General features: G+C 41.6%; 1 pseudogene; it reads right to left on the bottom strand.

Annotated features, from left to right (window-relative positions):
- Positions 1-14,749: 14,749 nt before the first annotated feature.
- On the bottom strand, positions 14,750-15,468 carry LOC118009793 (annotated as a pseudogene).
- Positions 15,469-22,765: the final 7,297 nt, after the last annotated feature.

Raw genomic sequence — 22,765 nt, 5'->3', positions numbered from 1 at the left:
TTATGGATAAAAATGAGAGTAGGTGACACATTACCAAAGACATAGACCACCTTTCCATCCCCTTCTTTAGCTAAGCTGTGGCATTCCTTCTTTCCAGTACGCCCGGAGAAGTGAGTGTCACATTCTTGCAGAGAACACGACCAAGTTAGAATTTTAGAATGTAAAACTGGCAAGGAACATTTATAGTGTTTGGGAGTGCAAGGCAGCAATAAAACACCAGGAGAAAAAAAAAAAAAGAAACAGAAAACTGAATTGCAAAGTGCCTTCTTAGATTTTATTTGCAACCCAGTACTCCAACAGCTTTCTTTTAAATCATACCTCCTCTTCATGTTCACTGCTGGTCCCATCAAACCACCCTTTGAAGATATCAGAATGCCATATGCTCTGAAGTTTTCTTTAAATTCGTTGTAGGCTCTGATTGCATAAGCCACTTAAAAAGACCCCTCCACTTTTAACAAAAATCTCCTAGTATATCATATTGATTTCTGCTGAAACATTGTTGCTTTAGAAACAGATTATCTCAGATGCTTAATGGTCTTCAGTGACACAGTAGAGCAACTCAGAGTTTTAAGAATATAGACTAGTCTTCCTCCCAGAAAGGAATTGAAGCTAGGGGTGAGTACCTGAAATTGAAGTGTGGGAGACCTGGGTTCAGCCTCAGCTAAATGAAGTGGTATGTGGATACAAATGGTAGCTATATTGTTATGAACAGCCAGTGTCGGCTCTTAATAACCCACACCAGCTGAAAAAAGCCACAGACATGAGTGATAGAAGTAAAAATTTCAGTAACATTTATATTTGTCTTTAAATCCTTATATTCTGACTCATTCTTAGTGACATGTGTTGTCCTCTCCTAGGTCTGTCCCCACATTTCACCTTTTCTTTTTTTTTTTCAATTTTATTATGTTATGTTAGTCACCATACAATACATCATTGGTTTTTGATGCGGTGATCCACGATCCATTGTTTTCATATAACACCCAGTGCTCCATGCAGTACGTGCCCTCCTTAATAGCCATCACCGGGCTAACCAATCCCCCCTCCCCCTTCCCCTCTAGAACCCTGTTTCTCAGAGTCCATAGTCTCTCATGATTCATCTCTCCCTCCAATTCCCGCCCCCCATTTTTCCCTTCCTTCTCCTAATGTCCTCCATGCTATTCCTTATGGTCCACAAATAAGTGAAACCATATGATAATTGACTTTCTCTGCTTGACTTATTTCACTTAGCATAATCTCCTCCAGTCCCATCCACGCTGATGCAAAAGTTGGGTATTCATCCTTTCTGATGGCTGAGTAATATTCCATTGTATATATGGACCACATCTTCTTTATCCATTCATCTATTGAAGGGCAGCTCGGCTCTTTCCACAGTTTGGCTATTGCGGACATTGCTGCTATGAACATTGGGGTGCATATGGCCCTTCTTTTCACTACATCTGTGTCTTTGGGGTAAATACCCAGGAGCACAATTGCTGGGTCATAGGGTAACTCTATTTTTAAATTTTTGAGGAACCTCCACACTGTTTTCCAAAGTGGCTGTACCAACTTGCATTCCCACCAACAGTGTAAGAGGGTTCCCCTTTCGGGGCGCCTGGGTGGCTCAGTCGGTTAAGCGACTGCCTTCGGCTCAGGTCATGATCCTGGAGTCCCGGGATCGAGTCCCGCATCGGGCTCCCTGCTCGGCGGGGAGTCTGCTTCTCCCTCTGATCCTCCCCCATTTCATGCTCTCTCTCTCTGTCTCATTCTCTCTCTCAAATAAATAAATAAAATCTTTAAAAAAAAAAAAAGAGGGTTCCCCTTTCTCCACAACCTCTCCAACATTTGTCGTTTCTTCCCCTGTGCATTTTTGCCATTCTAACTGGTATAAGGTGGTATCTCAGTGTGGTTTTGATTTGGATTTCCCTGATGGCTAATGATGATGAACATTTTTTCATGTGTCTGTTAGCCATTTGTATGTCTTCTTCAGAGAAGTGTCTTTTCATATCTTCTGCCCACTTTTGGACTTGATTATTTGTTTTTTGGGGATTGAGTTTGAGAAGTTCTTTATAGATCTTGGATACCAGCCCTTTATCCGTAGTGTCATTTGCAAACATCTTCTCCCATTCTGTGGGTTGCCTCTTTGTTTTGTTGACTGTTTCCTTTGCTGTGCAGAAGCTTTTTATCTTGATGAAGTCCCAAAAGTTCATTTTTGCTTTTGTTTCACTAGCTTTTGGAGATGTATCTTGAAAGAAGTTGCTGTGGGCGATGTTAAAGAGGTTACTGCCTATGTTCTCCTCTAGGATTTCACCTTTTCAATCGGCTCTGTCAGCCTGTGGTGAGCAGAATAGTGTCCCACTACCACCCAAAAAAGGTAACATTCTAATCCCCAGAGCCTGTAAATTGTGATTTATTGTTGTTTTGGTTGCAGGATATGAAGAAAATCTGGCCTCACACAGAGAAGTGTTGGCTACAGAAGAAGTAACAGCCTTTCCAGTTAAGTGTAGTTATTCTTTGATGCTGTTATTGGTTTGATTTTCTGCCTCCCAAAAAGTGTGTTGATGTCCTAACTCCCAGTACCTCAGAATGTGACCTTATTTGGAATAGGGTCTATGCAGATTTACTCAAGTTCAGAGGAGGGCATTAGAGTGGGACCTAATCCAATATGGCTGGTGTCCTTATAAAAGAGAAATATGGATGCAGATATATATAGAAGGAAGACAGTGTGAAGAAACACAAGGAGAAGGTCATGTGAAGGTGGGGACAGAGATAGGAATTATGCTTCTACAAGCTGAGGAGCATCTGAAGCTCCCAGAAGATGGAAGAGGCCAGGAGGATTTTTCTGCTTGAGCTTTCAGAGAGAACATGGACACCTTGATTCCAGACTTATGGCCTCCAGAATTGTGAGGCAATACATTTCTGTTCTTCTAAGCCATCTAGTGCTGGTAGTTTGTTATGTCAATCCTATGAAATTAGTATAGATACGAAGACCAAAATTTAAGAAGTGGTCATTTCTGAAAGGTTAACTGCAGTGTGGAATCCGAAACCACATCAATTTCATACTATTCTTGTTAAAATCCATCAGCCTAGGGGCACGTGGGTGGCTCAGTCAGTTAAGCGTGTGCCTTTGGCTTGGGTCGTGATCCCCAGGGTCCTGGGATCGAGACCCTCATCAGGCTCCCCGCTCGGCGGGGAGTCTGCTTCTCCTTCTCCCTCTGCCACTCCCCTGGCTCACACACACACACACTCTCACTCTCTCTCTCGCAAATAAATAAATAAAATATTTAAAATAAAATAAAACCCATCAGCCTATTTTGTACTTTGAGTGGATCTTTTACCCATGCATGACTTTGTAACATCATGCATTGATCATTTGGAAAATAGGGGTTCGCTAAGTTACATTGATATTTCAGATGTTGACACCTTCTATCCTACAATATTTTAAAAGTCACCTTTGTGAACATCCCTAGTGCTCTCACCAGAAAAGTTTTTGACTGGTGGAAAGCTAGTAAGCGCATGATGGTGGACTCCAGTTTCCAAAAACTATGATTTTCCTCGAAAGCTCAAATTATATCATTGGTAATAGATACTGCCAGTTGTTTTCCTTGAAGGGACACATATGCACCATTCATTTTTGAGGGTCGTGTCTGCCAAGTACCCGAGTCTGAATAACCAGATGTCTATCAGTCATTCTTTCCTATAAAAACGGTATTCTGTGAGAAGTGGGGCTCGTTATGCTTGCAACTCAGAGGGCAGCACAGGTGGTTTCCTCCTCTCTGGTACACAGCAGATGGGCTTAATGCAAACTCCCCATTTAGTAACAAGGAATATTAAAAAGCTATGTACTACCAAAAAAAAAAAAAAAAAGCTATGTACTACCAGGCTAAAATTTAATAAAATCAATCATTTTTACCGCATGAAGTACATTCTTAAGTTTGTTTTGTTTTGTTTTGTTTTGTTCTTTAAAAAGGCAGGTGCCTGGGTGGCTCAGTCATTAAGCATCTGCCTTCGGCTCAGGTCATGATCCCAGGTCCTGGTATTGAGAGCCCCATATCGGGCTCCCTGTTCAGCGGGGAGTCTGCTTCTCCCTCTCCTACTCCCCCTGCTTGTGTTCCCTATCTCACTGTGTCTCTCTCTGTCAAATAAATAAAATCTTAAAAAAAAAAAAGGCATATTTTAAAACTACAAGGATGTGGCAGTGCAGAATATACTGACCACAGTACAGTACAGTTTGGTACCACTGCCTTGATTCATGGTAAGGAAGCAGCAGTTCTACCCACCATTAGTGTTCGTTTGTTTGTTTGTTTGTTTACCATCAGTACAAATGTCAACATAACAAAAAAGGCAAATATTATTTTGAAAATAGTTTTGGCCTTGCAGACCCACAGGTATCCATGGACCATCTCAGAAAGGTCTCATATCCACCATATATAAAGAACTCTTATAACTCAATAAGAAGCCAGCTGACCCCTTTCTTGCCCCCAGCCACCTTGGCAGTTGCTCTTGTTGGGGCTGTCCCTCACCTAAGGCAGGAAGATGGTGGCCACAAAGAAAACAAAAGCCTTTGGATTCAATAATTCTAGGCTCCAACTCATTATGAGAAGTGGAAAGTACGTGCTGGGGTACGAGCAGACTCTGAAATGATCAGGCATGGCAAAGCAAAATCGGTCATCCTTGCCACAGCTGCCCAGCCTTGAGGAAACATGATGTTGGCGAGAACCGGTGTCTACCACTAACAGTGACAATAATACTGAATTGGGCCCAACCTGTGGGAAATACTACAGGGTATGAGCACCATCTCTCATTGATCCAGGTGACTCTGATATCATTAGAAGCATGCCAGAACAGACCGATGAGAAGCAAATCACGCAAAAGTTTTCTTTAATAAAACTGGCCAGAGCTTATTTTTTTAAAAAAAGCTAAATGACCAAAATTTTTAGCTGGTTAAAGATTGGAACAGCCACTTCGCAAAAGTAGATATATGAATGGCCAGTAATACATAAAGAGATTTCTATACTTGTAATTGTCAGAGAAATACAAATCAGAACAAATTGGGTAGACACAGCTTTATAAGCACCTAGATAAGCTAAAATAAAAAACAAAACAAAACACAGTAACTTGATAATACCAAATCAGGATGTGGAGCAACTGGAACTCTCATCCATTGCTGGTAAGATGTAAAATACAACACCCAGTTTAGAAAAACAGTTTGGCAGTTTCTTATAAAATTAAACATCTACTTAATATATGACCCAGTGTTTCCTCTCCTGGATGTTTAATGAAGAGAAATGAAAGCATGTGTTCAAAAATAGACTTTTACGTGAATTTTATAGCAACTTTATTCACTCTAGCCCCTAATCGTACTAATGCAGATATTTATCGACAGTGGGCCAACAGTGTGTGAGGTATATCCATACAATAGAATATTATTCAGCAATAAAAAAGAACAAACTACTGATAGGTTCAACAACTTGGATAATTCTCAAAACCATCGTGTTAAGTAAAAAGGACAAACACAGAAGAGTACATATTGTATGAATCCATTTATATAGAAGTCTAGAACAGGCAAAACTAAGCAACAGAATGGAAATCAGACCATGCTTGTCTGGGGCGGGTGACCAGGACTAAAAAGGTATAAAAGGAAACTTTCAGAGATGATCTCGCATGGGATGGTGGTTGCACAGGTGTGTTCATTTGCTAAAACTCACTAGACTATCCTCTTAAAATGAGGGCATTTTATTGTAAACTATAGCTCAATAGATGCTTTTTTTTCTTTTTAAGTGTTAGGCTCAGGTGAGATTTTTTTTTTTTTTTGCCTGAGATCTAGTTCACTTTTAAAGGAAAGATAATTTGGAAGCTATTAAAACTATTACTGATCAGAGAAAATTTTGCAAATAACTCCACTTTATCTTATGAAATTAATATAATTTTAATACTTCATAACAGACATATTATATATGAAAATGGAGGCAAAAAGTCTAAACACAGTAAAAGTAAATTGTATCAAGTAGTTTAAAAAACAATACTGAATAACAAGTATGGTTTATTTTAGTAAGGCAAAGTTCATTTATCATTAGGAAATCTTTAATTAATTAACTCAAAAATTAAAGGGTTAATGTTATATTATCCATATGATTTGTAAATACATGCTCAAAAGCGTTGATAAAATTCAGCAGCCATTCCTATAAGACAGGGAAACATAATAGACAGTATAAATAAAATGTATTATAAAAGAAAGAAAATATTTTATTTACCAATGCTGCTATATCCAGAAAACTTAATAAACCCTAAGTTAAACTAAAATTAGTCAGAGAATTTGCTAACATGGGTGAAAACAATATAACAGTACCTTCTCTGAAAGCAAAAAAGCAGAGGAAATGGAAATGCAAAAAAAAAAATTAAAAATAACAAAATCTATAAAATACTTAGAATAAAAGAAGATATAGGACATAGACTGAAACTATAAAAACTTACCAGATTTTATTAATATTAAATATATGCTAAATATATCACATATTATAATATTATTATATTTCTATTAATATTAAAATAGTATATTATAATATTTACTTTATTAATTTAATTAAATTAATTTAATAATATTAACACAAAGATACATATGTTTCTAGATATAAAGACCTTAATTTCTTTATTTTAATTTTTTTTAAGATTTTGTTTATTATTTGACAGAGAGAGAGATCACAAGTAGGCAGAGCAACAGAGGGAGAGGGAGAAGCAGGCTCCCCTCTGACCAGGGAGCCTGATGTGGGACTCGATCCCAGGGCCCCGGAATCATGACCTGAGCTGAAGGCAGATGCTTAACCAACTGAGCCACCCAGGTGCCCTGAATAGACCGATGTTTATTAATATTAAATATATGCTAAATATAATATATTACATATTATAATATTATAATATTTCTATTAATATTAGAATTTTATTAATATTAGAATTTCTATTAATATTAGAATTTCTATTAATATTAGAATATTAATATTAGGTGGTAGCAGGCGAGGAAGCTGGACTGTCTAGGCGGATCCTAGAGCATGAGGTGCCTGATGAGCTAAGCTGAAGAAAACTTTGGACATCCACATAGGAGTACAAAGATTCAAACTAGACCCAGGTTGAGCCTTCAAGAGGTAAAGAGGAGATCCAGTGGGGAGGGGACAAGGTGGTGAACAGTTTGCAGGTATAGCCATTCTAGAAGTTTCTTAATCATCTTTGAGCTCCACCATCTAGCACATTTTTGGTATAAGTGAAAAATCTATGATAGTTGTGTGGGTGAATAACTTCTAAAGGAGAGGACCCAACTGTTCTGTTCTCTGCTGAAGACAGCGTCCTTCTATAACAATGCTCCAGAACCTGGTGGTCAAATGCTTAACTGGCTTTTGGTGTGGCCCAACAAGACACATCCTGCAATCATCTACAGGGGCTAACTGAACCGGTCATGATAGTTAATTTTATGTGTCAGCTTGAGAGGCTAAGCGATGCCCAGGTAGCTGGTAAAACATTATTTTTGGGGGCATGTCTGTGAGAATGTTTCTGGAAGAGATTAGCATTTGAATCACTACACTGAGTAAAGAAGATCCACCGTCGCCAGTGTGCATCATCCAATCCATTGAGGACCCCGATAAGAACAAAAACATGGAGGAAGTTGTGAATTCTCTCTTTCGTCTTGACCTGGGACATCCGTCTTCTCCTGTGTTCCAACATCAGAGCTCCTGGTTTTCCAGCCTTTGGACTCCAGGACTTACCACCAGTCCCCCTGGCTTCCCGATTCACCCGCTTTCAGATGGCATATCGTGGTATATATAAACCCCTATAATCATGTGAGCCAATTCCCATAATAAATCTCTTATCTATATATCTATATCAATGTCTCTCTTTATATATCCTATTGGTTCTGTTTCTTGGGAGAACCCTGACTAATCCATCAGTGTCATGAAATTTGAATGAATGTCATCCTAAATTTGAACCATATATAAAACCAAAATCTAGACTCCAACCCCTGGGCCTCTAGAGTTCTATTAGGTAATTTTTTGGCATGTTCAAGATTCTGTCTAGAAAAATCTTATATTAGTTCTCCTATTTTTATACATATTTTAACAGGAGATTTGCATTTATGGTTATGCCCCAAAATTTCAACCCATATGAGGAAAACAAGACAGAAAAATTATGTAATATAATCTGCAATGCTGAACTCTCACAATTGGGATCTATCATGCAGGTATTCTGAAATTTTATATTTTTACTTTTTTTCTGAAGTTCCATGTCTAGTGAAAATGAAGCGATATCTCAGTAACCACTGTCCTGCCTACACGATATACATGATAAATGTTGAACCAAGTTGAACTGCTCTTAATGATTGTTCTGCTGTTAAGGGTTTTTTTCTTATTTTTGATTTTTTAATTTAATGCCTCAGCCTTCTGATCCGATCTAGAAAATACAGGCTGTTTTATGAAAACTAAAGTGCTTTATGAATTTAGTTGATTAATATTAATAAAACAGCCCTCCCTCTCAGCTCTGGTTGATTTAAAGAAAAAAAAAATGTCAGGAAGTGAAACTCTGCACTCTATGCAGTAGGCTCTTACAGAATTTTATGGAGCACCAAGCACTGAAGATTCAAAATAATTTAAGATATGTGTCCTACAGTTTACAGCAGTGATAACAGCCTAGCACACCAGTGATGCAATAGGACAGGACAGTAGGATAAATGTAACAGCAGGAGCACAGAGGTATGTTATGGACAAAGAGGAGACAGGGGTTGGCCTGGGAGATGCACAATCAGGACAGGCTTCAGAGAGGTCATGATGTTGAGCTAATTTTTGAAAGACGTGTTATCTGTGTAAAGAACATTCCAGGCAGACAGGGTAGAATATATGAAGACACGGAGGCATGTTCTAAGAAATTCCCATTAATTGAGGATTGCTGGAGTGAAGGGTTCTCATGAGGTGGTAGCAGGCGAGGAAGCTGGACTGTCTAGGCGGATCCTAGAGCATGAGGTGCCTGATGAGCTAAGCTGAAGAAAACTTTGGACATCCACATAGGAGTACAAAGATTCAAACTAGACCCAGGTTGAGCCTTCAAGAGGTAAAGAGGAGATCCAGTGGGGAGGGGACGAGGTGGTGAACAGGTTGCAGGTATAGCCATTCTAGAAGTTCTACCCGGATGGAGCCATGGTCCAGCAACTGGAAGTAAGAAACCATATCCATACTGCTGGATTCCCTCTCCCTGGCCCCTTGGAGAAGGGTAGAGTCACCAGACATGGAATCTGCCAGGAGAGGAATGGTCTGGAGGCAAGGATGGACAACAACCTTTATTTCAAAATCCATTGGCCATAGATTCTTTAATAACATTGAAGTTCATAATTAAGATCTCAAAAAATCTTTTGAACTATCAAAGATATACTGAAATGTAGTGACATGGCAAAGAACTTGGAGTGAGTAGACCTGAATATTACCATACAGCAACACTTTGCTGATTTTTTGGCCCCTTGGGATCTGGGCACCTTCTTAAGAGCACCTAAATTGCTTTGTGGAATTACCTCCTCCCTGCTGTGGGGGCATCTTGGTGGGAGCCTAGCCCCTGCCTCCCCCTAATGGCCAGGGTCAGATTCTTTCTCTGTCCTCTCCAGTAGGGTAAGGGAGCAGGCATGTAACCCAAACATGGCTGATTCATCTCCCCTGGGACTTTGAATTTTGAGCCAGCAACATTCCCAATCTTGAGCCAGCAACATTCCCAATCTTGAGGGAAAGCATTCAGACTTTCTCCATTATATAAGATGTTCACTATGGGTTTTTTTATAGACGCCCTTTAACAGGTTGAGAAAGTTCCTTCTATTCCTGGTTTGTTCAGTATTTTTATCATGAAAGGAGTTAGATTTTGTCAAGTGCTTTTTTTGAGTCTATTGAGATGATCATGTGGTTTTTATCCTGTTTTCTACTAATACGATATATTATATTGATCTACTTGCAGATGTTAAACCAATGTTTTGGTCTGGCCTCAGCCTGTCAAATAGGAATGCCTGGGGCGCTCACCTGGGCCCCACTACTCACTGCAGCCCCCACAGACATTTCCCGACCAAAACTGTGGCCGGATCGGCCCTTGTGGTTCTTATTATGATTACAATTAATAATAAAATGATGGGGCATATTGCTACAAAGCTTTATACCAATGATTGATACTAAAGTTATTAATTTGATGTTACAAGCATTTTATCTTCTAACTGTGGGATTTGCTAATTTGTATATGTTTAAGCATCATGAATCTGCGTCAGTGAGCTGATTCACCAATACCTTATACTCTGCCAAGCTGGGTAGCAGAGAACCGTGTGGGTGTCCATGTAAGTCTCAAACAGCCAAAAGGAATAAATGTTGAATGATGATGTGCCAAGAGATATTAGTCTGGAAAGATTTCATGAAAGAGGTGAAATTTAAGCAGCCATTTGAAAGAAAAAAGAAACATGCTACAGAGGATCATTTATGTAGCAAGTCAGATCTGTGTTAATTTCCCTAGCCGTTGATTTGGCAGCAACGGCAAGCTGAAGCATGTTGGAAGCACCCATCTGTTGGAGTATAAATACCAGAGAATCACCTTTTCCCAGCCTCCCTTGCAGGTGTCCATCTGGGCCATCCAATTAACAGATTGCTAATATAATCTGGTGTGACATGAGACATTTTGAAAACGGCCACCTGCTTCTCCACCAATGGCTTTAACCATGTTTCTTGGAGGAGTCTCCATTCCATGGATGCATTTGACTTCACTCCTTGCCCAAATCTGTGTCGTTGGATTATTTCCATTTAAAACACCGCACTTTCCATTTCTAAAGAGTCATTCCAATGTTATTGTCACCAGTAAAAATGAGTCATCCTAACTCTTGCCATGTTTCTCCAAAGAGCATGCCCAGGGGCACTCAACCTAAAACGCAGAGAGTAAAAGATCTTGGAGTTGTAGAGCAGGAAGAAATAGTAAGTCCCGTACTGGCATTTCCTTTATAGCATTATTAGTCTTTATCTTAAAAATACTGGCAAATGTCAGCATGGAATCATCACAAGCAGGGACCACAAAAGGTACAGATACAGCAAGACTTCAGAGCTGCAGCCGAATGTTTGGGGGCAGTGTCCATGCCAGCATGTTCTATTTACATATTAAGTTTCTAACAAGAAGAGCATTCGTGGGTGCCTGGGTGGCTCAGTTGGCTAAGCATCTGCCTTCTGCTGTGGTCATGATCCTGGGGTCCTGGGATCAAGACCCTCATGGGGCTCCTTGCTCAGTGGGGAGCCTGCTTCTCCCTCTCCCTCTGCTCCTCGCCCCCCCCATGCTCTCTCACACTCTATCTCTGACATAAATAAAATCTTAAAAAAGAAGAAGAAAAGCATTTGTTAGTGAATTTCCTCTATACCCTAATAACAGTTGCCTTGTTGGTTCCATCAGGTATTCATCAGGTCAAATAATTCCACCTATTCTACCTGGTTCTCCCTCTCACGTCACCCCCCCCCCTTAGTCCCCTGGCCGCACCCCAGCTCTGGCCCCGGGGGCACCTCCCAGGTGCCCTTCTCAGAGGTTTGCATTCAGTGTCTGTGCTCGGCACCCGCATGCTTGGTTGCTGTTCATGTCCCCGCAGCAGGCTGCTCTCCGACGTGGCCACAAGCAGTCTTATATTCCATGGAATACAGATCCTACTGTATCAGAAATTTTCTTTCTCTGTTTCTTTTTACCAGATACTGCAAGATCGTGACTAAGAGAAAGATAGAGCTGTCTGATTGTATTAGACTTTTGGAAGTGCGGCTTGTTATTTCATTTACCGGATTTTTTTTTTTCTTTCTCCTCCTCCTTCTTTCTTTCCTTCTTTTCTTTTTTATCTTTTGTGGTGGTGGTGGTGGTGGTGGTGGTGGTGGTGGTGGTGGTGATGGGTTTTGTGGTCTTGATTTGGTTCTAGTTTAGGTGTGTCCTGATAATATTTGAAGATCATACTCATTCGTTGATAGAACATTGATAAAAATTACTGCCCAGGAAGATCTGGGTGGTGAAGTGGGGAAAGAAAGCCATGGTCTAGAAATGAAGAGACCTGAATTCTTCCCCTTGCCCTGCTGCTGATTTGCTCGAAGACGTTTATTAAACTTTGGCGCCTCTTTGGACTTCACATATAAAATCAGATGATGGAAAACCGATTCTCTTCCAGATCTTTCTAAACTTCAACATTCTATGAATTGAAAACCAGATTGTTACAAACATCTAAAAACACTCTTGAAAACCTATGTGGATGGAATTCTGACAAAATGTCAGGTTAAGTGTACATTTCTGGACCCTCCAGACTCCGACCTCCTTTCCAAGGCCACCCAACAACCAAGATGACTATGATGCGCCAGCAGGTGTCCATGGCTGGGGGCAGTGGCCCAGGGCATGATTCTTTTATACTTTAAAATATGGACAAATGATCTAGGGATCTTGTTAGTATGTGCATTCCTTTTCAGTAGATCTGAGGAGGGCATGGGAGTCTGCATTTCTAACTAACTCCCAAGTAAGGCTGCTTCTGCTGCTGGACATGCATAGGTCCCTCAAGGGGTTCTTGAGTGCATCTGAGGATTACATTCTCCAGGCGCTGGACAGGTGCAGAGACTGACTTTGGACATGCTTGGTGGAAAGCAGAAAGCTTTGCGTCTCCCACAGAGAGGCTTCAGGACACAGACTGCAGATGCTGAGGTGGTCTGAGGAAGCCCAACTGAGAGACTCCAGTGGATCTTTCTGGCACTCTGTGTGTTTGCTGCATGTGGTCCTGGGGAAGACTGCAGAACCTGAGCTGAGCCACATAAGGAACGAACTGCTCCCCATCCACCTCCAGAAGAGACTTTCCCTATAACACTTCCGCCCAATGTGCATGGCTTCCCCGTTCCCAAAACAACAAGCTCTCCCACCCACTATCAAACTAATTTGCCACAATGTCCTGCCGGTTCACCACTTGCCATGGCTTTCCACAGCCTCACTTTGGTGGGGGCTGAGGGACCCCCCCCAGCCCATTAGCAGGTGGTGAGTGAGGAAGAATGGGCAGGCTGGTTGAGAACAGGGGGCTTCGGTTGAGGTAGAATCAGCACACATGACAGGAGGACATTTTAATAAATACATAAAAATAACTCTCTGGGGATTTAATTGGAGCAAAAAGAAGACTTTCGGAACTTCAAAATACGATTTATGGATTTAAAAAGTCAGCAGACATGAGAAGTACAGTGGTTACTGCCGAGAGCCGAACTGGGATTGGGAAAAGAAATGGAAAAAAAGAGCAGAGCCCATTGAACAAAACACAAAGAAATAGAAAATATGAAGGAAGAGATAAGAATGGGTCTTGCCTGGAGATTTATTATGTGAATAATAGAGTTTCTGAGGGAGAAAAAGCACTAGAGGGGGAAAAATTCATGCTTGTATAAATATAGAAGAAAATCTCCCTAAGCTGAAGAGAAAATGTTTTCTGTCAGAAGGTGCTTGCCAATTCCCAGGCAAACTTAATGAGAACAGACTTCTATCTGGCCATACATCACTGAAATTTCTGAACCCCGAGAATGGAGAAAATACAATGTTTCAGACAGAGAAAACAGTACTTGCAAAATGAGAGAATCTAGGCTAACAGCAAACGTCTCATGTGCAGACTTCTGGTAGACAAGGGCTGTGATCTGGGAGCCGTAGACAGAAACATGCCGTTCAGATGCGAGGGCAGAAGAAGGAGATTTGTAGACGTTCAAGAATTCAGAAATGTATCACCCTTGTTCCATTACCAAGGAGATCACACAATGCTCCAGAAAAAAAAAAAAAAAAAAAGAAAGAAAATTTAATTCAATTCCAAAACCTAATGACCAAAAAAAGTGAGAATACAGGGCGCCTGGGTGGCTCAGTTGGTTAAGCGACTGCCTTCAGCTCAGGTCATGATCCCAGGGTCCTGGGATCGAGTCCCGCATCGGGCTCCCTGCTCTGCGGGGAGCCTGCTTCTCCCTCTCCCCTCCCCCTGCTTGTGTTCCCTCTCTCGCTGTGTCTCTCTCTGGCAAATAAATAAATAAAATCTTTAAAAAAAAAAAAGTGAGAATACAAAAAAAAATTGTAACAAGCATATATATTCCTATAAAATGTATAAATTTAAATTGATAAGGCCAAATGCAAATGAGCACAAACGATATAAAGTTATGCCGTCTCTCCCTCTTCCTTCCTTCCTTTTTTCTTTAAGCCTGTATTTATATCAACATGACCTGAGTGATTCTTACTTTATGCTTTCTGTCATAATCCAATACTACTTTTTATTTTTATTTTTTTTAGAATAACAAAAAATATTTTACTAAAACACAAGATTTATAGAAGTTTCCAGATAAGCCGTACAAAATGGTCACAAGCTTTTTCTTGAAGGAAGGATTCTACACAGTCACAATATTATTAGTGAGGGCTGTGATGTTTGTTTAACATTCCCATTTGGGTTCAAACAATCAAGTTTGTCCATGTGCAGCAACTAAATAAAGTTAGACTTGGCTAGAGAACATATTCTAAAGAACTGGTTCACTACTTTTAACCAATGCAATTAGATCACCATAAAAGGGGGGAAAGGAGCCCATAAAATTAAAATAAAACTACCTCTCTGCTGCAAAAAAAAAAAAAATTAAAAAAACGCCCGCACCCCTGCATCTAACCCTGACAACTACCTTCATGCACAGTGCTTTATACCTAAACCACGATGAGGGAAGTGAATAAAAGCAGAGAAGGGCCACTGCTTTTAAAGGTTTCACAACAATCCAGATGGTACTTCTAGCTTCTCTCGTGCTTTACAACAGTGAATCAGGACAAGACATAGATTTGCTAATGTGCATTTAATCACCAAAGAACCGAAGATATCTGGGCTTTTATTCTGTAATGTTTCTAAGACTGTGTCCATTAAATGCAAACAAAAAAGGAGGAACTCTTGGCCAACCAGGAGAAGTGATGCACACTTGATGATCAGATCGATTTTAAATATTATTCATGGCATATAGCCTAGTCCATGCTCTAGCTCTATGGCTTGGCCTTCATTGGTCTTCTACTGCTCCTCTCCATCATTTGCTAATGGATCATCTGGATTGGGAGCACTTAAAAAAGTCTGGATCGACAGCAGAACTGTGTGGATCTGCAGTGCTGGGGACCACTTATCTTTCAAAATTTCTAAACATATTCTTCCCAACTTGTCTACATTAGGATGATAAATTTTGGTCACGAAACGTACTTTAGGGGTTGCCATCGGGTATTCTTCTGGTAGGAATAGTTCAAGCTTAAAAGTCCCTCCCTCAAAGTGAAATCCTGGGGGCCAGCAATGACCACATGAAAATAATAGGCCTTGCTCTCAACTGGTTCTGCTTTAATGTCAGGAACTGGTTCTGCCAGCAAATGCTGGGTTTCCTCGATAATCCTGTGGGGCAGCCCGGAAATCTTGTCAGATCCCGAGTTCAGCCTCTGGTCTTGATTCTCCCAATACCACTTTTTAAACATCTCTTTGCTCAAATTGTTATTGTGTATGTGTGTACAGGAAGGAAGGAAGGAAGAGAAAGAAAGAAAGAAAGAGGGTGCCTGGGTGGCTCAGTTGGTTAAGCGACTGCCTTTGGCTCAGGTTATGATCCTGGAGTCCCTGGATCGAGTCCCGCATCGGGCTCCCTGCTCAGCGGGGGGTCTGCTTCTCCCTCTGACCCTCTTCCCTCTCGTGCTCTCTGTCTCTCATTCTCTCTCTCAAATAAATAAATAAAATCTTAAAAAAAAAAAGAAAGAAGAAAGAAAGAAAGAAAGAAAGAAAGAAGAAAGAAAGAAAAAACCAAAGAATCCAAGTACCTTGTGAACACAGTATTTGCCTACATTGCCTCATTCTGGGCCATTGAGGTGGAGGAAGAATTGAAAATGAATCTTGAACTCTTTTTAGTGATTGGCTTATTTTAGCAGCATGGACAAAGTAATTCTGAAACTATTTTAGCTGAATTAAAGGACTGAGCAGACTAAACGTGCTGATTGTTGGGAGCCAAGTTCTCACTGCGGAAGAAGGGACACACAAATATGACTCCCACTGCCAAGTATGACACAATTTGAGTGCCAGAATAATGAAGTACAGTACTGAATTACAAACCATTGAAAATATTGGGATTAATCAGTCCGTGTTAATAGATTAGATCGATAGGTAGGTAGGTTGGTAGATAGATGATAGATGATAGATAGATGATAGATGATAGATAGATAGATAGATAGATAGATAGATAGATAGATAGATAAAATAAGGGCCCTTATTTACAGCAAAATGACCAAAGCTAATTGGTAAATGTGCAGGAAGTGACAGAGCTGGAAAATCACTATTTTGCAAGCATCGTAAGTAATGACTGGATCAGGCAAGAACGATCAGTGGATGATAAATCTAGGGGGGTATTTTGATAAGGAGCAGGATAGTTGCATGGAAATGAAGTATATCAGTCCAGACTGCTTATTAGTGGCAAGGGAGAAAAAGAAAACCATAATGACAGAACAGAGAATAAGATAACAGTCTGCACAGGTGATCAAACTTCACATCAGCAGTGGAGGGCAGGTAGGTATTGTGTGAGGGTAGATGAGATAAATTAAGGGAGACCCAAGCTCACTTGATGAGAATGAGATGAGGATGAATAACCTGAATTAATCATGATGGAAGAATCAGATAAGCACAAAATAAACAACCTTATATTTTTTAAATGTCAAGGGAAACTCTGCTCTTATAAAATGTGAACATTTTCCAAGAAGACATCCAGATGGCCAGCAGACACATGAAAAGATGCTCAACATCACTCATCAGGGGAAGTGCAAATCAAAACCACAAAGAGATATCACCTCACACCCGTGAGAATGGCTAAAATCAATAACACAAGAAACAACAAGCGTTGGCAAGGATGTGGAGAAAAAGGAACTCTCATGTACTGTTGGTGGGAATGCAAACTGGTGCAGCCACTGTGGAAAACAGTATGGAGGGTCCTCAAAAAATTAAAAAGAGAAATACCATATGATCCAGTAATTCCACTTCTGAGTATTCACCCAATAAAACGAAAACACTAATTCCAAAAGATACATTCACCCCTATGTTTATTGCAGCATTATCCATAATAGCCAAGATTTAGAAGCAACCAAAGTATCCATCTATAAGTAAATGGAAAAGAAGAGGTGGTAAATACACACACACACACACACACAATGGAGTACACCCAGCCATAAAAAGAATGAAATCTTGCCATTTGCAACAATGTGGATGGACCTAGATGATATAATGTTCAGTGAAATAAATCAGACAGAGGAAGACAAATGGATACTCTCTTACAATGGAAATTGTAAGAGAATATCACTCTTCTTAGGAAATACACACAAAGTGTTTAGAGATAAGAGTAGATATTAGGGTATATATGTAACCTACTCTCAAAAAATAATTATATCTGTGTGTGTGTGTACAGGAAAGTAAATGATAGAGGACATTGGGGTAAAAATGTTGATAGGTAAGTCTGCCAAAGGGCAATGTAGATGTTCTTTGTACCAGCTTTCTTTTTCTTTCTTTCTTTTTTTTTTTTTAAGATTTTATTTTTAGGTAATCTCTATACCCAACATGGGGCTTGAACTCAGAACCCTGAGATCGAGAGTCACACGTGCCACTGACTGAGCCAGCCCAGGCATCCCTAGTTTTGTTTTTCTAATCATAAAATTGTTTTCAAAAAAAGTTAGAAGAAAGGATCTGCAACTATGAATTCTAATCTTATGAACAAAATATAGAGGTCAGGAAGGATTGGCGGGAGGACAAGGATGATGTTAAATCTTTAGAGGGTCAAGGGGACACTGTGGTTTCAGCACACTGATGGGGACTTCCAACCTGAAGGATGAGGTAAAACATAAGAGCTATAGGGTAACAGGTATGTTGCCCGAGACGAAAGAGGACAGGGAAAAGAATTTGAAAAATGAATGTCCTGATTAATCTGGAAGAAATGTGAAAAGGGGAAAAGCATGAACAACAATAAATATAGCAAATGGTAAAGATAAAGTAAGAAGGAAGGCAGGAAATCAAACTACCATAAGAGAGGGGAATGGGGTGAAGTCCAGGATCAGATAATAGGGACTCTCAGACTGGGTTAAGATACAATATGGAGCTCTATGCTCTCTACGAGACACATACTGTACATTTTTTCACAGAAAATTTGAAAATTACGAGATAGGTAAATATAAATCCGGCATATGCAAACCAGATATCAGATGAAAGGAAATTCCAAGGCAATCATTTTGAGATTACCTACAGGAGAGCCACATGGGTTTACAAGCGATGAGAAATCATTTTAGACTGGGGTGCCTGGGTAGCTCAGTCATTAAGCGTCTGCCTTTGGCTCAGGTCATGATCCCAGGGTCCTGGGATTGAGCCCCGCATCGGGCTCCCTGCTCCGCAGGAAGCTTGCTTCTCCCTCTCCCACTCCCCCTTCTTGTGTTCCCTCTCTCGATGTCTCTCTCTCTCTCTGTCAAATAAATAAATAAAATATTTTTTTAAAAAAAGAAATCATTTTAGACCTCACCATCTTCTCTCTACCCGTTGGAGGGGCTGCATTATTTCCACAAGGGAGAACGTGTGGGGTGCCTCGGGGGCTCAGTCAGTTAAATGGCTGACTCTTGGTTTCAGCTCAGGTCTGATCTCAGGTTCGTGAGATCGAGCCCTTCATCAGGCTCCATGCTCAGCACAGAGTCAGCTTGAGTTTCTCTCTTTCTCCCTCTGCCCCTCCTCCTCCTAAAATAAATAAACAAATCTTTTTTTTTTTTTAAGGGGAGAACTGGGGGCGCCTGGGTGGCTCAGATGGTTAAGCACCTGCCTTCGGCTCAGGTCATGATCCCAGGGTCCCGGGATTGAGCTCCACATCGGGCTCCTGGCTCAGTGAGGAGCCCACTGCTTCCTCTCCCTCTGCCTCTCCCCCTGCTCATGCTCTCTCTTTCTGTATCTCTGTGTCTCAAATGAATTAAAAAAAAAAAAAAAACTTAAAAAAAAGGGAGATCTTGTCCCACCATGAATAACATGAATGACGGCTGTCATGGGCCATAAGTTGGAAGCTATCTCTCATTAAATGTTGAACTTCACCTAATACTGCCCTATTTCTGAAGACATTCTGATTTTCTTTTTAACATAAAGAACCACAGGGGTGCCTGGGTGGCTCAGTTGGTTAAGCGACTGCCTTCGGCTCAGGTCATGATCCTGGAGTCCCAGGATCGAGTCTCGCATCGGGCTCCCTGCTCAGCGGGGAGTCTGCTTCTCCCTCTGACCCTCCCCCCCTCATGTGCTCTCTCTCTCTCATTCTCTCTCTCAAATAAATAAATAAAATCCTAAAAAAAAAAAAAATAACCACAAATGCATGATTTGGGGAAGTTTGTACAAATGACCTCAGATATCTTCATTCATGCTGAAGAACAGATAAGATAGCTTCAAATGGTGTGTCAGATCTACAAATTATGGATGTTACAAGCTTCCAGGTCTTTTATATAAATTACTAAAAGCAAGTAGCAGACCCCCTACAGGGCAGTTCCATGGAAGGCTTTATGGACTGGCTTCTTTCCATGCCTGAGTTTCTGCTGCCACCTACAGTCTAGTCTGAGCACAGCACTCTGCCCTTAGCGCGATTCCTCACTGTTGCCGGAAGGTCCCTTAAACATCCGTGTGTGCGGCATCTGGCACAATGATTATGATGTGTATCCAGCACGTACAGACACACATCTATGTGTCAGGGAGAAAATGAAAATGACACAATTAATTCATACTAGGAACATCTTCCCTTGCCAGCCCTGAGATGACCCGAGTGTAGAATCCCAGGGTCACACATTCTCAGCAGGGAAGTTCCACTTAGTCCACACTGACCCATGCTCCTCCCCTCCTGAGTTACCCAGAGGTAGAGACGAGGCCTCAGCCCACCCACCCCGGGACTCCAGTGCAAATAAGAAACGATATTCACAAGAAACACCCACATTTATTTCACTCTTCCTCTGTGCCAGGCACTTCGTCTGTGCATCATCCCATTTATTCTTCACAGTACAATCAGACAGTTACTCTTATCCCCTTCTTTACAAACAAGGAAACAAACCAAGGCTCAGAAAACTCAAGTTCCTTGTCCAGAAAAATAATACAGCTAGTAAATGATAAGCCCCAGTTTCAAACCCAAATCTTGGGATTCAGAGTCAACAACTCTTTACGGTACGACATGCTTGATTCGCTCAAGTATGTGGGAAGATCACCACCACAGCTGAGCAACTGGGACAACCCTCCCCGCCAAGAAAGATAAAATGTTAGTTCACCATGAGGCTTTTCCATATTTTATTTTCCTGATGGTATCTAGAGAGAAATGTCCCATTCAAAAAACCTAGAGTGGAGCGTCTGGGTGGCTCAGTTGGTTAAGCAACTGACTGTTGGTTTCCTGAGTCCTGAGATCAATCCCCCCCAGGGGCTCCTCACTCGTGGGGAATCTGCTTGAAGATTCTCTCGCTCTGCCCCTCCCTCCCAAATAAATAAATAAATCTTAAAAAAAAAAAAAACTAGAGCAACTGGGCGCATGAAATTGCTAAGTTCTTAAGAAGTCAAATTAGTAAAATGGCCATATTAGGTGACCACACTAGCTTCAGTGAGCTGTTCATCTGGTAAAAATGTTGCCGTTCCTTCCCTCCCTCCCTCCCTCCCTCCCTTCCTTCCTCCCTCCTTCCCTCCCTCCCTCCTTCCCTCCCTCCCTTCCTTCCTTCTTCCTCCCTCCCTCCCCTTCTTCCTTCCTTCCCTCCCCCATTCATTCATGTCAACAGGTGTCTGGAACTGCACTGGCCACAGAAACCAAACCGGGGAACAATGCAGTAGTTACACCAACAGAGGTGGGGGGGGGCCCACGGGGCACAATGTGATACAGTATCATCTGTCAGCATTCATCTCGAGTCAATTACCGCATTTCCGTCTTCAGATACCTTCTTCACGAAAACTGTCTGGTATCTTCCTCAAACTACAAAGGTGATGCAAACCTTTCTTTTTATTGCTATGGGTTTCAAAGTTTACATTTTCTTAATTTTTTCCACTTTGGTGCAGTTTTCCACCTTTTGCTTGGCTTGGCTTCACTCTATCTTCTCCCTCCCCCACGTTCCTCGGGATAACCCCCACGTAGCAGGATAACACATATTGCAAATATTACGGTTTTTCCTCTATGTTTATATATTCACATGTGGACATATAAATCCTTACACCTCTGGGGGGAGAAAAGCCAAGAAAACACTTCTTTCTGTGTGTACCTATAAAGTGTGCAAAGCTATTGTTTGGCTGTTATCTTTCACCTGCTCAGCTTCCATGCACTCTTGCAGCTGGAAGGCTCCAGAACCCATCTGCTTCAATCCCTGCCTGTGGCAAGTGATAGTCAAAGCCTGCACCTCAGATTATTGTCCTCTTTTTTTTTTTTTAAAGATTTTATTTATTTATTTGAGAGAGAGAATGAGAGAGAGCACATGAGGGGGGGGAAGGGTCAGAGGGAGAAGCAGACTCCCCGCCGAGCAGGGAGCCCGATGCGGGACTCGATCCCGGGACTCCAGGATCACGACCTGAGCCGAAGGCAGTCGCTTAACCAACTGAGCCACCCAGGGGCCCAGATTATTGTCCTCTTAAAGATCTTCCTGATCAAAGGCTTAGTGATGACCCCAGGCAGGTGAACAAACATGTCTGTGTTTCATCTTTTAGGGCAGATACAATGTTTTCTTACATCTAAGTAACAACTCTCCAGCTTCATTTAAATCCACTTTACAGAGTAAATATTTATCCGATCCTTTGTTTCTAAAATCCTTAAAAGTTATTTGAGAAAATAAAACCTGCCCTAAAGGAGAAAATACCGATGATTCCAGGGGAAATTCAAGGAATGGAAAGAGCACAAGCTCTGAAGTCTCAGACCCAGCCCCGCACCTGCAGGCTGTGTGGCCTTGGCCAAGCCAGTTCACCTCTCTGAGCCTCTGCGTAGACATTATAAACTCTTTGCCATCACAATTGAGATAATACATGCAAAGCACTTAGCCAAAGCCAAGACTCGGGCATTAATGATAGATTTTAGAAAAATACTGCTGACCCAGTTTTCTACCCGAGAAGAGATGCTCCCCTTGGCTTGGCAGAGAGAAGGAGAAGGGACGCAAACATGAAAATGCAGCAGGGTGACCCAGAGAATGGGGTTCTGAGTCCACATCCCACGTCCCCACATTAACCGTAGGGCTTGGGATTTCAAAACCCCCAGAGGAGCTGAGGATCTGAAGATGGAAGTGGCCCGTATCTTACCTCCTGGGTGGATCCTGGGAGACAGCAGGACCCAGGCATCCCGTCCCCTGAACGGAGGAGAGGCCGCAGCGGGCGTCACTCTGAGGCAGCTGAGACAGCTCCCCTGGAAGTCCCAGTGACACTGGTGGGCGTCACAGTGGCCCAGAGAGGACTTGAGGTGTCAAAACGCAGAAGTAGCCTTATCTGTGGCTCTTTCCGTGGGAAACCCGAATGTGGACATCTTCCAGGTGGCCAGTGGTAGTGGGATTCAGCAGAAGATGCCGGTGTGGACACACACAGATGAAGAACCGGACGCCCCCACACGCACCTTGACTCTGAACTCCCGTGGAACTGAGATGCAGTGCTGAGGAGGGAAGGGTGGGGTGAGAACCCCGGAATTCACAGCAGAAAGCCTGAATTGGTTAAGATGGCATTCCTACTCTCAGTGGAATGTGGGCCCCAAATATGAATTCAGAAATAAAAAGTAACTGATAAAGTTCAGGGGAAGAG

Source organism: Mirounga leonina, unplaced genomic scaffold (assembly GCF_011800145.1).
Source record: "Mirounga leonina isolate KUSES-001 unplaced genomic scaffold, KU_Mleo_1.0 Mir_128, whole genome shotgun sequence".
NCBI classification, from domain to species: Eukaryota; Metazoa; Chordata; class Mammalia; order Carnivora; family Phocidae; genus Mirounga; species Mirounga leonina.
Note: the sequence above shows the minus strand (reverse complement) of the source record. Positions and strands in the feature narration are given on the sequence as shown.